We start from the raw sequence: 12702 nt of genomic DNA, 5'->3' as shown, positions 1-12702 counted from the left end.
TCAGTTATGCAAATGATTTAAAGGAAAATGAGGGCTTCCCTGGTGGCGCAGCAGTTGAGAGTTCGCCTGCCGGTGCAGGGGACGCGGGTTCGTGCCCCAGTCCGGGAGGATCCCACATGCTGCGGAGCGGCTGGGCCCGTGAGCCATGGCCACTGAGCCTGCACGTCCGGAGCCTGTGCTCCGCAACAGGAGAGGCCACAGCGGTGAGAGGCCCACGTACCGAAAAAAAAAAAAAAAAAAAAAAAAAAAAAAAAAGGAAAATGAACCAAGAATATAAACTGACAGACATTGAGATTCTTTTTTTTTCAATTTTTGAACATTTTTATTGTACATAGTCACTAGTTCTATTACAACCCAGTTAATTTCAAAAAGAAATAACTACCCTTGGATTTACATTTTTTTAATCTTTTAAAAATATTTTACTTTTGTACAATTTTTCAAGGTTACTTTCCACGTGCAGTTATTACATGGGATTCTTTATTCTCAAAGAGGGAGATAGAAAGCTTGAGTCTCAGAATGGGAGAATTCATTAAATACGGAAGAGGCCATTTAAGTCGGGGAATGGCGGGGCTGGCAGCATCTCCTGGGGTGCCCCGGGGTTTCCTGTGGGATGTCAGCTGTGCAGGGGCCACCAGAGATGCCCTGAGAGGGAAAGGACTGTGCCCCGGGTCTCAAGGCATCAGAGCGATAGCCCAAGTTGCCTGACTCTGTTCAGAGCTTTGAGAGAAGCTGTTTGCAAAGAACAATGAGATTGAATCACTATTGGATTCTGCAGAATTCTAACCTCACAAGGGCAGTCATTTTTAGACTCTTCACTAATGTAAGAAGCAACCAGAGAACGTGCTAAGCTTCCACTTCCCCAGAAGGCTGCCTGGCACAGATCATCATGCTACCAAACTTTCCTTAGGCCTTGCGTTTGGAAGTGTTCACTCTCAGTTCACTGCTCAGATGTGAGTTCCATCACGATGAAGCAAGGGGGGGCTCAGCACCTGTCGGATCTAATCGTTTCTGGGGACAGGGGCTCAATTGGGGTCCATTTAGGGCCCATCAGAGGTTGATGTCTCAGCCCCATGACACTTGGGGAAAGGTGCCTCTTTGGTTTCCCTCCCAAGCTGGAACATGCTGACTCTGGCAAGTTATTCTGGGCACGTGAGCCCTCCCGCCCGGCAGGCCTGGCCGCTGTGGTCAGAGGTGTGCCCTGAGCTGCAGCATTTCCGGGCTCTCTGAGCCTCAGGCATCCTCCCGAGGGCAACTCAGTGGAGGCGTGCAGTGGGAACGTCCACTGACTGTCCATCCTTCAGATCCCCACAGGCCTCTCCCTGCAGTGGCACCAGGGCCCAGCATCTTGCACCAGGAGCAGGCAAGGAAGGGTTGCCATTGGTGTGCGGTGGTGGGCAGCAAAGGCTTAGTGGGTAGCGTCCATGGTTTCTACGGAGATAGCTGGGCTGTGAAGGGCACAGGTGAACTTCATTTCTGTGAGCCTCAGTTTCCTCATTCATAAAATGGGAATGATACGGAATTCCCTGGCGGTCCAGTGGTTAGGACCCCAGGCTTTCACTGCCCAGGGCCTGGGTTCAACCCCTTGTCAGGGAACTAAGATTCCGCAAAGCCACGTGGCAAGGCCAAAAAAATTAAAAAAAAGAGGGAATGATGATATTGGCTCCACTTCTTATCTCTCTGCTGATGTGAACCTCAAATAGGAGAAGACTTGCAAAAGTGTTCTTTATACTTTAAAGCCCTGCATTAGTGTGAATTGTGATTCACATGGGCCCACGACAGGGCATAGGGATGGTTGTACCAGGCACCCCCCCGGGTAAGCACCCCTCTGTGTAAGCACCCGCCTGCTTGCTCTTCTCCCCCCCAGTACTTGTCATCCATCCCTTGGTGTCTGTAGCCCGGAGCTTCAGCCCTCCCAAGGATTTGGCTTGCCTGTAACTCGCATCCTGGGGAGAATGCCCTGACCAGTCACAGGAGTATCTGGTCCACTTAGCAGTTTTTTTTTTTTTTTGCGGTATGCGGGCCTCTCACTGTTGTGGCCTCTCCCGTTGCGGGGCACAGGCTCTGGACGCACAGGCCTAGCGGCCATGGCTCACGGGCTTAGTTGCTCCGCGGCATGTGGGATCTTCCCGGACCAGGGCACGAACCCGTGTCTCCTGCATCGGCAGGCGGATTCTCAACCACTGCGCCACCAGGGAAGCCCCACTTAGCAGTTTTATTTTCACTGTAGATGAAATAGTCGACATTCAAGTTTCATTTTCCTTTTTAAACGCTTTCAAGACACCTGTAGTAGGTTGAATAGTGGCCCCCAAAGAGATATATCCACATCCTAGTCCCGGGAACCTATGAATGTTAACTGATTTGCGAAAAGGGTCTTTGCAGGTATGATTAAGGATCTTAAGAGGAGGAGGTCAGGGACTTCCCTGGCGGTCCAGTGGTTAGGATTCTGCGCTTCCACCGCAGGGAGCATGGCTTTGATCCCTGGTCGGGGAACTAAGATCCCACATGCAGCGTGGCGCGGCCAAAACCAAAAGAGGAGGAGGAGGTCACCCTGGATTATCCAGGTGGACCCTAAATCCAATGACATTGTCTGATAACAGAAGAAGAGGAGAGGGCCATGCAAAAATGCAAGTAGAGAACAGGTGGATGTAGCCACAAGCCAAGGAATTCCTGGAACCCCCAGAAGCTGGAAGAGGTGAGGAAGGGTCCTCCCCTAGAGCCTTTGGAGGGAGCTTGGCCCCGCCGACACCTTGATTTCAGACTTCTGGCCTCCAGATGGTGAGAGAGGACATTTGTGCTGTTTTAAGCCATCCAGTTGGTGGTGGTTTGTCATGGCAGCCACAGGAACCTAACACAGTCCTTAATCTTCACAAACTCATTTTTCAGGGAAGGAAACTGAGGTCAGAGAGCTAAGGGCTTGTCCAGGGTATCATCTCCAACTCATTTTATATGATAACGGCAAAGGCGAGTGGTCACAACAGAGGCTGTGTGGCCTGTGGAGCCTAAAGTATCTACCTACCAGCCCTTTATAGACGCGTTTACCCACTCCTGCTCTAGCGGGGTGATCCCTGTTCTAGAGAAAGTAAAGCAGGGCAAGAGGGGCAAGGGGTGAGGAAGACTTCACTAGGGAGGTGACACTTGTGCAGAGACCCGGAAGAACGGAAAACCCGTGCAAAGGCCCTGAGGCACGGTGAGGGGCCAGAGAAGCTGAAGCAGAGACAGCCAAGGTCAGAGAGCAGCAGGCCAGCTCTGCGGGGTCTTGGGAGCTGCCTCCTCTGAGTAAGCTGGGGGACCATCAGAGGGCCAGGAGCAGAGAGATCATGGGACTTGATTCCACGTTATAGATTCTCTGCTCCTGTGTGGGAAAGAAACTGAAGGGGCAGGAGAGGGAGCAAGGAGGCCGGCTGAGGGGCTGCCATTCACTGAGACAAAAGCGTTGGTGAATGGAAGGGTGTGGATTCCCACCTTAACTTGTCTAGCTGAGATTCTAGTAGACTTCCCAGTGGAGGAGTAGCATGGGCAGGGACCAGGGTTTAGGGAAGAGGGCTGGGCTTGGCTTAGAAACGTGGGAATCTTCAGTATTTAAGGCCATGGTCCCGGAGGAATAGTTATGCAGAAAGAGATTCAAGGGCTGAGCGTTTGGGGCCCCCCAAGCTCAGAGGAGAGGAAGACCAGAAGAGAGCAGCTCCCAGGAGCCAGGGAAGACAGTGAGTGGAGGGGAAGGGCCACATGTGGCGCTGCCAGATGAGTGGTATGGGCGTGGACACGTGTCCACTGGACCTAGTGGGCGGCCCGTCATCCTTGACCTTGAGGAGCTATTTGGAATCACGTGGTGGCTTTTACTGAGGCCAGGCATACCACATTCACTTAGTTGAACACGCAGGACTCCACAGGGCGAGGCAGGAAGACCTCTCCCTGCACCTGGATGGACACCTGTGCCAGACAGGTGTGCGGCTGCCTTCTAGTCCCAGGAATGGCGTCAGCTCGGGAGCTGCAGTTCCAGCTCTGGTTTAATGATGAAAACGAATGTTTATTCAAAATGACAGCTTCTCCCCTCCTCCAGCTCAACGGGGCTGCAGGCAGGGGAGCCACAGTGGGGGAGGGCTAGCTCAGCCTCCCTCTCCTCCTCCAGGCTGGGGCTGGGGAGGGAGGGAGGGCCGGAGGGGACTGACTGGGACCCTGAGGGTTTGGGGGATCCTGAATGTTGATCTTTCTCTTTGAGGCTCTTTGTGGGACCTTAGATATTTCTCAGGTTGTGCCTGACCCCCAGGACATAACGCCTTTGACCAGTCGTCCTGGAAACATGACTACCTGTCCAGTTCCACGGCTGGCAAGGCAGCTACAGCACTGACCTTGGCCTTTAATGTGTCAGGCATGGAGCAAGCAGCAGACCCATGCATCGTCCCCCACCCGGACCACAGCTCCAGGGGACATATGCTCACCTGGTTCCTCGAAGCCCCTCTTGCCAGTCTCGGGATGAAGGGGACTCTTTCCTACTCTCAAGGTGGGCGGTGGACTAATTAGGGTGATCAGCCATCTCGGTTTGCCCGGAACTGAGGGGTTCGCAGAACACAGAGCTAATGCTGGGAAGGTCAAGGCAAACAGGAGCGAGTCAGTTGCCCTCGGGCTGGAGGAATCAGGCTCTGAGGGCTAAAGAACAAGGCAGGCCGGGCACTGAGCCTGCCACTTAAAATGATAAATCATTCTCAATACATCAATGCCGTTATAAAAATAAAAAGGTGGAGGGATTTTTCTGATAAAAAGAGACAAAAGGGACTGATGGATCATATCCTGCTTGAAAAAATAACTCTGATATTAAGAATCATGAGTGGGATTTTTTTAGACGTAACAACATTCTTCTGTTCGCATAGGAGAGTGTTCTGAGGAGAGCTCTTCCAACCTGTTTATTGGAGACACATCATACTGTCTGTGACATACTCTTGATATTTATATTTTTGGCAAATGTGGCAAAACCTTAACCAATTTTGAACCTAGGTAATAAAATTATGGGTGGTCACGGTTAAAAAAAAAAAAAGTTATAAAAGAAGCCTACAGACCGTGGAATAAAGAGTGTTCTTTCCCTCTGGCTGGACAAATACACGGTCATAACACCAGGAAAGTAGTGCCACGTAGAACTTCTTGGACCCCTCTGGGTTAGAACAAGGTGATGGAGACGCAGCCCCAGGCGAGGTCCGCAGTGGGAGGACATGTCTGGGGGAGGCACCCACGCGGCCTGGACTTGGACCCTGTGCCGTTTGGGCAGCGACTTCCAGGCCCACGTGCCTGGGCCGAGGTGCGGGGTGTGAGCGCCAGGGAGCGTGTCCCCTGTGGAGGATGGGCAGGCTGGAGGGGTGGGGTAGGGCCCCCTAAAGCTGGGAGCCCCAGGCAAGATGTTACTTACTTCTCTGGCTCAGACCTTCGGTATCAGACGAAATGGAGGCAGAAAGTCCCACCCTAACGCCACTCCTCGAGAGAGCGATACCAACAGCTCAGCACACCCGCCCCAGGTCTGGCAGCTGGGACGTGGCCGGGCTGGAACTGAGACCCAGCCGCCGGCTCTGCCCAGGCCCTCCTCCCGCCAGGCTAACCCCCCCTGTGCACCGACCACCTCCTCTTCCCCAGGTCCTGACCCCCCCTGCAGGGACCCCCTCCGGCCTGGCCACAGGCCAGCTCATGCCCCCTCTTCTGGCTCCAGCGGCTCAGCTTGTAAACCTGAGCGAGAGTCTCCCTTCTGAAGAAAGTACGACAAAAACTCGCCGTTCCCTGTCGTTCTTTCCTCTCTGTACCCTCAGCCGCCAAGCCCCTCCGGCCCACCATCTACACTTGCAGCCTGGCCTCAGCACCTGCTCTGGCAGTCCTGCCCCTACGATGACCTTCCCGTCTTGAGTCTAGATTCTGCGTCTCCTCCTCCACCGCCACCCCCAGCCTCCTTCCCTTGCTGCCCTGAGTCACCTCCAGCCTCGGCCTCAGCAGCTCTTTCACTCACCCAGCCTCTGTCCCTCCTACACACACACACACACACACACACACACACACACACACACACACACACACTCCCCTGCTTCAGGCACGGCCCTCCAGGGGCCACTTTGCTCCATCTCCAGGGTAGCTTTGGGCCCCCCGGGCTCTCCCCACTGTAACCTGTCCCTCAGGGCAGCCCGCATCATGGCCCTCAAATGCCCATCTGACAGTGGCCCTCCCTTCACAGGAATCCTCTATGGCTCCCCAGTGCCCTGTGGCTCCTCCTGCCGGGTTCCAGGATTGGAGCCCCCTTTCCTGTTGGCCTCTGTTCCCTCCCCCAGGCCGTGCACACAGTTCCTCTGGACTGGCCACAGTCCTCCTGGCCCCTGGGTCTCTTAGGGTCACCTTTCCCTGGATGAGTTGGGGGGTGGTCAGGTGGGGACGGAAGTGAGGAGGGGAGAGAGTAACTGCTACAGAGACCCGTGGGGATGAGGTCCCTCCTAGCCAACAGCGGGCGGAGGAGGGGCGGGCAGAGGAGGGGTGAACAAGGTGAGCTGAGCCTTCACAAACGGTCGGCTGGAACAGGCAGCTGTGGAGGGACGGGGTACTCTCCGTGGGAGGCAGGTGTGGTGTGGAACGGTGACCCACAGCACTGGGGCCAGGAGCAGCTGGCTTGCGGGGGGCCGAAGGGGGAGGGGATGGGAAGGCAGGCAGGCTGCAGGGCCGAGGACCCAGACGGCAGAGCTCCCAAATGGGAGCTCTGCATAAGTGGAACTTTGTGCAGGAACATTCCTGGAGCTCAGATGGGCGGGGGTGGGGAGGTGTGGATCTCACCATCCCCAGAAGCTGTGATTCCAGATTCTAGATTCCAGATTCTAGTGGGGAGTCATGGGAGCGACACCCCCCCCCCCCGCATGCCACACGCGCACACACACAGGAGGCTTTGCCTGGAGGCGGTGGACGAGGGTGCCTGGGGGTGTCTTGGGCCCCTGCTAGTCCCGAGAAGGCCCCTCTTTCTCCCTGCTGGGGTCTTAGAAGCTGTGGCAGCCCCAGGCTCCGGTGAGAAGCTGCAGCAGCCCTCAGGCTCTGGCGAGAGTGGGTGGGGCTTCTCCGGCTGCACAGACTCCCCAGGATAGCTGGGCCTCGCTTTGAGCCTGAAGATACCCGTGCGGGGGCGTTGGGCCGCAAGGACACGAACCCTCACAAGGCGGCCAGGCAGACCCTGCCCCTCGGCACGCCCACCAGGTGTAGCAGGCGAGGCTGAGAGACGATGCTTGGGGCGACCGGCAGTGGGGGACGTGTCTCTTGCCAGCGCCCCTCCCAGGCCAGGACCACACATCCGACCAAAGATCACAGCGCGCAGCAGCGGGCAGGGCGCGCGGCGCCTTTAATGAGCAGCCCCACCTCCCAGTCAACAAACGGCTGCAGACTCTGCACCAAGACTGTTTCCTCCCTCCACTGACGGGGCACACCGCCCGCGGGCTTCCCGCTGCTCCCTCTGGGCGGGAGGCTGCCGGCGAATCCTCCCCAGCCCGGTGTTCCAGGTCCTCCAGGAGCCCCTGCCTGCTCATGAAATCCTCCTAACTGTAGAGGGAAGATCTCACTTATGCCCATTCTACAGAGGGGAAAACTGAGGCCGGGGCAGGTTGGGTGACTTGACTGGGATCCCTCAGTGAGCAAACGGTGGAGATGCAGACTTGTTATTTCTCTTCCCCAACAGGCCTCGGGGGTCAGGGGAGTGGGGGGAGCGGAGAGAAGGCTGAGGTCCTCGAGAGCCAGGGCGGCTCAGGCACGTCCCTGCTCCCGGCGCTCCTGATTCAGGCCTGCCTGCAGTGATCCCTGTGGCCACGAGGGGACAGCAGCATCCTGCCCTGCCGGGCTCTTCAGGCGCTCCGGGAATCAGAGAAGAAAGCGCTTGTCAAAAGGCAGGGCCGTGGAGAAGAGGACCTCGCCAGAGAAGAAATGGCACTGACTGTCTCTACCCGTTGCTGTCAAGACAAAAGGAGACAATGAGGCCCCCGGATCGGGGGACAGGTTCGAATCCCCACCGCATGCCCTTGGGCAAGTTGTGGAACCCCTGGGCACCCCAGTTTCCTAATCTGTGCCAGTGGGGATAACAGTAGCTGCCTGACTCGGCTGTGCTGGGGATTAAGAAAACCAGGCTGCAGATAGAAAATGTTGCTACCAGGGCACAGAGGGCTCCCAAGCTGAGCTTCTTGGCAGGTGCCTGGAGGAGGGGGCCTGGGCACCGAAGCTTGAGCTTCATAACATCTGGTAGGTCCTCCTCCCTGGTCTGCCAGTGACTTTCACATCCAGGCCTTACACATCCACACATCCATGCCAGCACTGCCCGCAGGAAGACTGTGTTATCAACCCCACAAGGAAACTGAGGCTCAGAGAGGCTGAGTACCTGGCCTGGGGCCACAGCCTGTGTCAGCCTCAGATCTGAGGATCTGTAATCTGCATCCGGGGCTCTGCCCTCCACGTCCTGCATGAACCTGAACAAACCTGTAGAAACTACTGCTACCCGAGTCACCTGTGCAGGGTCAGGGGGTGTTAACTTCTTCCCAAATGCCCTCCACCAAGGTGGGGGCTGCTGTGGACACTCTGGCAGCTGTCCTCCCCGACTCCTGTTGCTGTCAGGTTTGCTGGATCACCTGGAGAAAAAGGCTCTAGGTAGATTTCCACTGCCAGCCTGCTCTGACCCTCCCCAGTGGCTCAGGACCCTCAGCTATGGGTAAGCCAATTGGCAGGCAGGGTGGATGCAGTCAGGATTCTCCCCCACTTGCCTCTTGCCAACCCCAATAATCTGAGGAAGAGTCCAGGGAACGTGCAAATGGCCTGAGGCAGCCCTGTGTTGGTGGAAGGTTGGTGTCGGTGAGGCTGAAAGACAGGGAGAGTGGAACCAGGCTTAGGAGGCAGTGCTTGTGGTGTTAATTAGGTTCATTGGCTTTATTTTATATTTTATATTCTGATTATAAAATCAATTCATGCTCGTTGAAGAGAAGTTTGAAAACATAGGAAAGGATAAAGAAGAGAGCAAAAATCGTATATAATCTCATGGCTGAGATCTAACTACTGTTAACATTTTCATATATGCCCTTCCACTCTTTTTTTTTCTAGGCACATACTCAAAAGCAAAATCATGGGCAGGAACTTCTGTTTCTGGCAAAATAATAGACTAGATATCCAAAGAATGCCACTTGGTACAAAACACATAAAAATACTGGAAGCAATACTAATTAAACTGTTTTTTGTGTTTTGTAGGGTTTTTTTTTTTTTTTGGGTTTTCGATTTTTTTTTTTTTTTTTTTTTTTTTTTTTTGCTGTGCCACATGGCTTGCAAGATCTCAGTTCCCCGATCAGAAATCGAACCCGGGCCACAGCAGTGAAAGCCTGGAGTCCTAACTACTAGGCCACCAGGGAACTCCCACCAAGTAGATATTTTTTTAATGTGTGGTGGAGTTGGCATGAAAGTAGGGGGTATCATTAAGGCCAGAAATAATAAGAAAGCAAGAAAGCCATCTCACGGTTTTGAGGCAATTGACCATTTGAACACTAATTATAGCAGAAAACTGAACACTCATGATATTAGGAAATTATTATTTAAAATTTTAGGTGTGAATACAGATAGTGTGGCTCTGTTTTAAAAAGAGTTCTTGGGCTTCCCTAGTGGCGCGGTGGTTGAGAATCCGCCTGCCGATGCAGGGGACACGAGTTCATGCCCCGGTTCGGGAAGATCCCACATGCCGCGGAGCGGCTGGGCCCGTGAGCCATGGCCGCTGAGCCTGCGCATCCGGAGCCTGTGCTCCGCAACGGGAGAGGCCACAACAGTGAGAGGCCCGCGTACCACAAAAAAATAATAATAATAATAAATAAATAAATAAAAAGAGTTCTTATCGTTTGGAAATGCATATTGAAGTATTTTCAGATGAAATAGCATGATGTCTGGAATTTGCTTCAGAACCATACTGAGGATGGGTGGGCTTCGAGACTGGCCATGGGTTAATGATTGTCAGCAACATGTGATGAGTTTGTTGGGGTCATTATACTCTTCTTTGTATGTTTATATATATTTGAAACTTGAAATTCTCCATTAAAAATTACATATATATATATATTTTATAAATGTATTTATTTATTTTATTTTTGCGTTGGGTCTTCTTTGCTGTGCGTGGGCTTTCTCTAGTTGCAGCGAGTGGGGGCTACTCTTCATTGTAGTGCGCAGGCTTCTCATTGAAAATATGTGTATATGTATCAGGACAGTCTGCAGGTAGCCTTGTCCTGGCAGCACCTCCACTCCCAGGAACCTCCCTGAGCAAAGTGGAAAGTCAGATCAGAAACGCCACCAAATCTGAGAAACCTCCAAAAACGGACATTTCCAGCGGGTGGACAACAGCAACAAAAATCTCCCACCAGGTGTCTTGGAGGTGGGAGGGAGAAGATGTCCCCATGTTGGCCTTGGCTCTGAGTAGAACAGAAAAAGTTAAAAAGAAGAAAAAAGTCCCTGTGAGCGTCTCAACACAGTGCTATGGTCCCAGCGCGTCGGAGCCAGAAGTCACATCAAGACTCACCCTCCGGAGCCTGGAAAAGCAGAGGAAACTCCGGAACAAATGCACCTCAGACCCAGCCCTCAAAGAGTTCCCAGTAATAAAGCTATAAAACTCGCTGAGCCCGGCAGAAAATGAGCCACCATGAGCGAAAGTCAGCAGAAAAAGCGAACTGCAGCCCCAAGGCTATAAAAACTGCATTCTCAAACTGTCGGTGTGAAGTCTTCTTCAAACATTTAAAGAGATGAAAAAGGATATTCAAAGTCTGACAAAGAAGCAAGAAACCATCAAGTTTGCAGAAAAGGACTATTCCAGAAATAAAAATTACCATTGAAATTAGAAACTGAATGCATAGGTTAAACATCAGACAAGACCTGAGAGTGTGCAGGACAGGGACAGACAGAACTACCCAGAGGGAAGCACGGGGGGATAAGCAAATAAAAAAGACATGGACTCACGTGTTCCTGGGGAATGTGAAATGGTGCAGCACTCTGGAAACAGTCTGGAATATTCTCAGAAGATTAAACGTAGAGTTACCATGTGACCCACCAACTCCACTCCTAGGCATCTATTCAAGAGAAAAGAAGGTGTAAATCCACACAAAAATTTGCACTGAATGTTCATAACAGCATTATTCGTAGTAGCCAAAATGTGGAAACAATCCAAATGTCCATCAACGAATAAACGAAATGTGATATATGTATACAATGGAATATTATTCATCCACAAAAAGGAATGAAGTAACAATACATGATGAATCTTGAAAACGTTATGCTAAGTGAAAGAAGCCAGGCACAAAAGACCACATATTGTATGATTCCATTTACTTGAAACGTCCTGAAGAGACAAATCCATAGAGACCGGAAGTAGATGACTGCTGACCAGGAGCTGGGGGGAGGGGAGAATGGAAAGTGACCGCTAATGGGTGTGGAAGTTTTGGGTGGGGGAGGGTGATGAAAACGTTCTAATGTTTTTAACTTTTTCTGTTCATTGTGGCGATGTTGCACAACTTTGTGAGCACATCAAAAACTGTATTGTACACTTTAAATAGGTGACTTGTATGGTGTGTGAACTATAACTCAATAAAGGTTTTCTTAGGGAGACTGACACTTAGATGGAGAGAGAAGATCTAACAGACCAAATCGATGTCATAAAAGGAAAAATCAGAGAGAGGGGCAGAGGCAATATTTAAAGACATAGTAGTTGAAAGGTTTACAGAAATTATAAAGCAAGCTATCAAGTCTTTAGATTCAAAAAGCCCACCGAGGGCTTCCTTTCCCTGGTGGCGCAGTGGTTGCGAGTCCGCCTGCCAATGCAGGGGACGCGGGTTCGTGCCCCGGTCCGGGAAGATCCCACACACCGCGAAGCGGCTGGGCCAGTGAGCCGTGGCCGCTGAGCCTGCGCGTCCGGAGCCTGTGCTCCGCAATGGGAGAGGCCACAACAGTGAGAGGCCCGCGTACCGCAAAAAATAATAATAATAATAATAATAATGCCTCTGATGGACATACTACAATTTACTTAAGCATGCTAGGTAACTTTTAGCCACCTTCCAGTTTTCCAGTGTTAGACCTGATACTGCCACTAACATCCCTGCACGTACATCTTTAGTTCTCTCCGGTTATGGCTTCACAGAGTGGTAGGTATGAGAGTCACCCTGGGTCAGACTTTATTTAGACTCCAGGCTACATAGCTGTGGCATGAGGCTGGAAGTTGATGAAGCCTCAGGGTTTAGGGTTCAAACCAGAGCCGAGATGAAGTTAAAGGTACATACCTTTACAGCTCCTTAGTGCTCCGTGAGCACAAGATTTGGATGCATGTTTCTTCTTTTCTATCAATCTGACATTTATTCATCATTCATTTACTCACTCCACAAATATTTATTGAACACCTACTATGTGCCAGGCCAGTGCTTTGGATACCCAACAAAGACCCCTGCTGTCATGGGGCTTATACTTTAGAGGGAGGGGAGACAGATAATAAGTAAGAAATGTATCAGTACTTGTGTAATATGTTAGAAGTACTACAGAAAAATGAAATGTAGAACAGGGTTGGGGGATCAGGAGAATATAGGGTGGTCAGGAAAGATCTCCTTGAGAGGGGAGACAAAGAAAGCAAGGGAGGATGAAGTCAAGATGTCACCCGGGGGAAGAACATTCCATACAGTGGGTACAGCCATGGCAAATTCTTGGGTTGAG

The 12702-nt window shown here is 52.0% G+C and overlaps 2 long non-coding RNA genes across 2 annotated transcripts; both read right to left on the bottom strand.

Moving 5' to 3' along the window:
• Positions 1-2205: 2205 nt before the first annotated feature.
• On the bottom strand, positions 2206-8609 carry LOC136794567 (uncharacterized). The gene is made up of 3 exons (XR_010841550.1): positions 8495-8609; positions 4440-4580; positions 2206-4002 (listed from the first exon to the last, which is right to left on the bottom strand). It is a non-coding gene; the product is annotated as an uncharacterized lncRNA (long non-coding RNA).
• A 1462-nt stretch (positions 8610-10071) lies between these two features.
• On the bottom strand, positions 10072-11071 carry LOC136794568 (uncharacterized). Its single transcript, XR_010841551.1, has 2 exons — positions 10966-11071; positions 10072-10271 (listed from the first exon to the last, which is right to left on the bottom strand). It is a non-coding gene; the product is annotated as an uncharacterized lncRNA (long non-coding RNA).
• Positions 11072-12702: the final 1631 nt, after the last annotated feature.

This window comes from Kogia breviceps, chromosome 7 (genome assembly GCF_026419965.1).
Source record: "Kogia breviceps isolate mKogBre1 chromosome 7, mKogBre1 haplotype 1, whole genome shotgun sequence".
In the NCBI taxonomy this organism is placed as follows: Eukaryota; Metazoa; Chordata; class Mammalia; order Artiodactyla; family Physeteridae; genus Kogia; species Kogia breviceps.
Note: the sequence above shows the minus strand (reverse complement) of the source record. Positions and strands in the feature narration are given on the sequence as shown.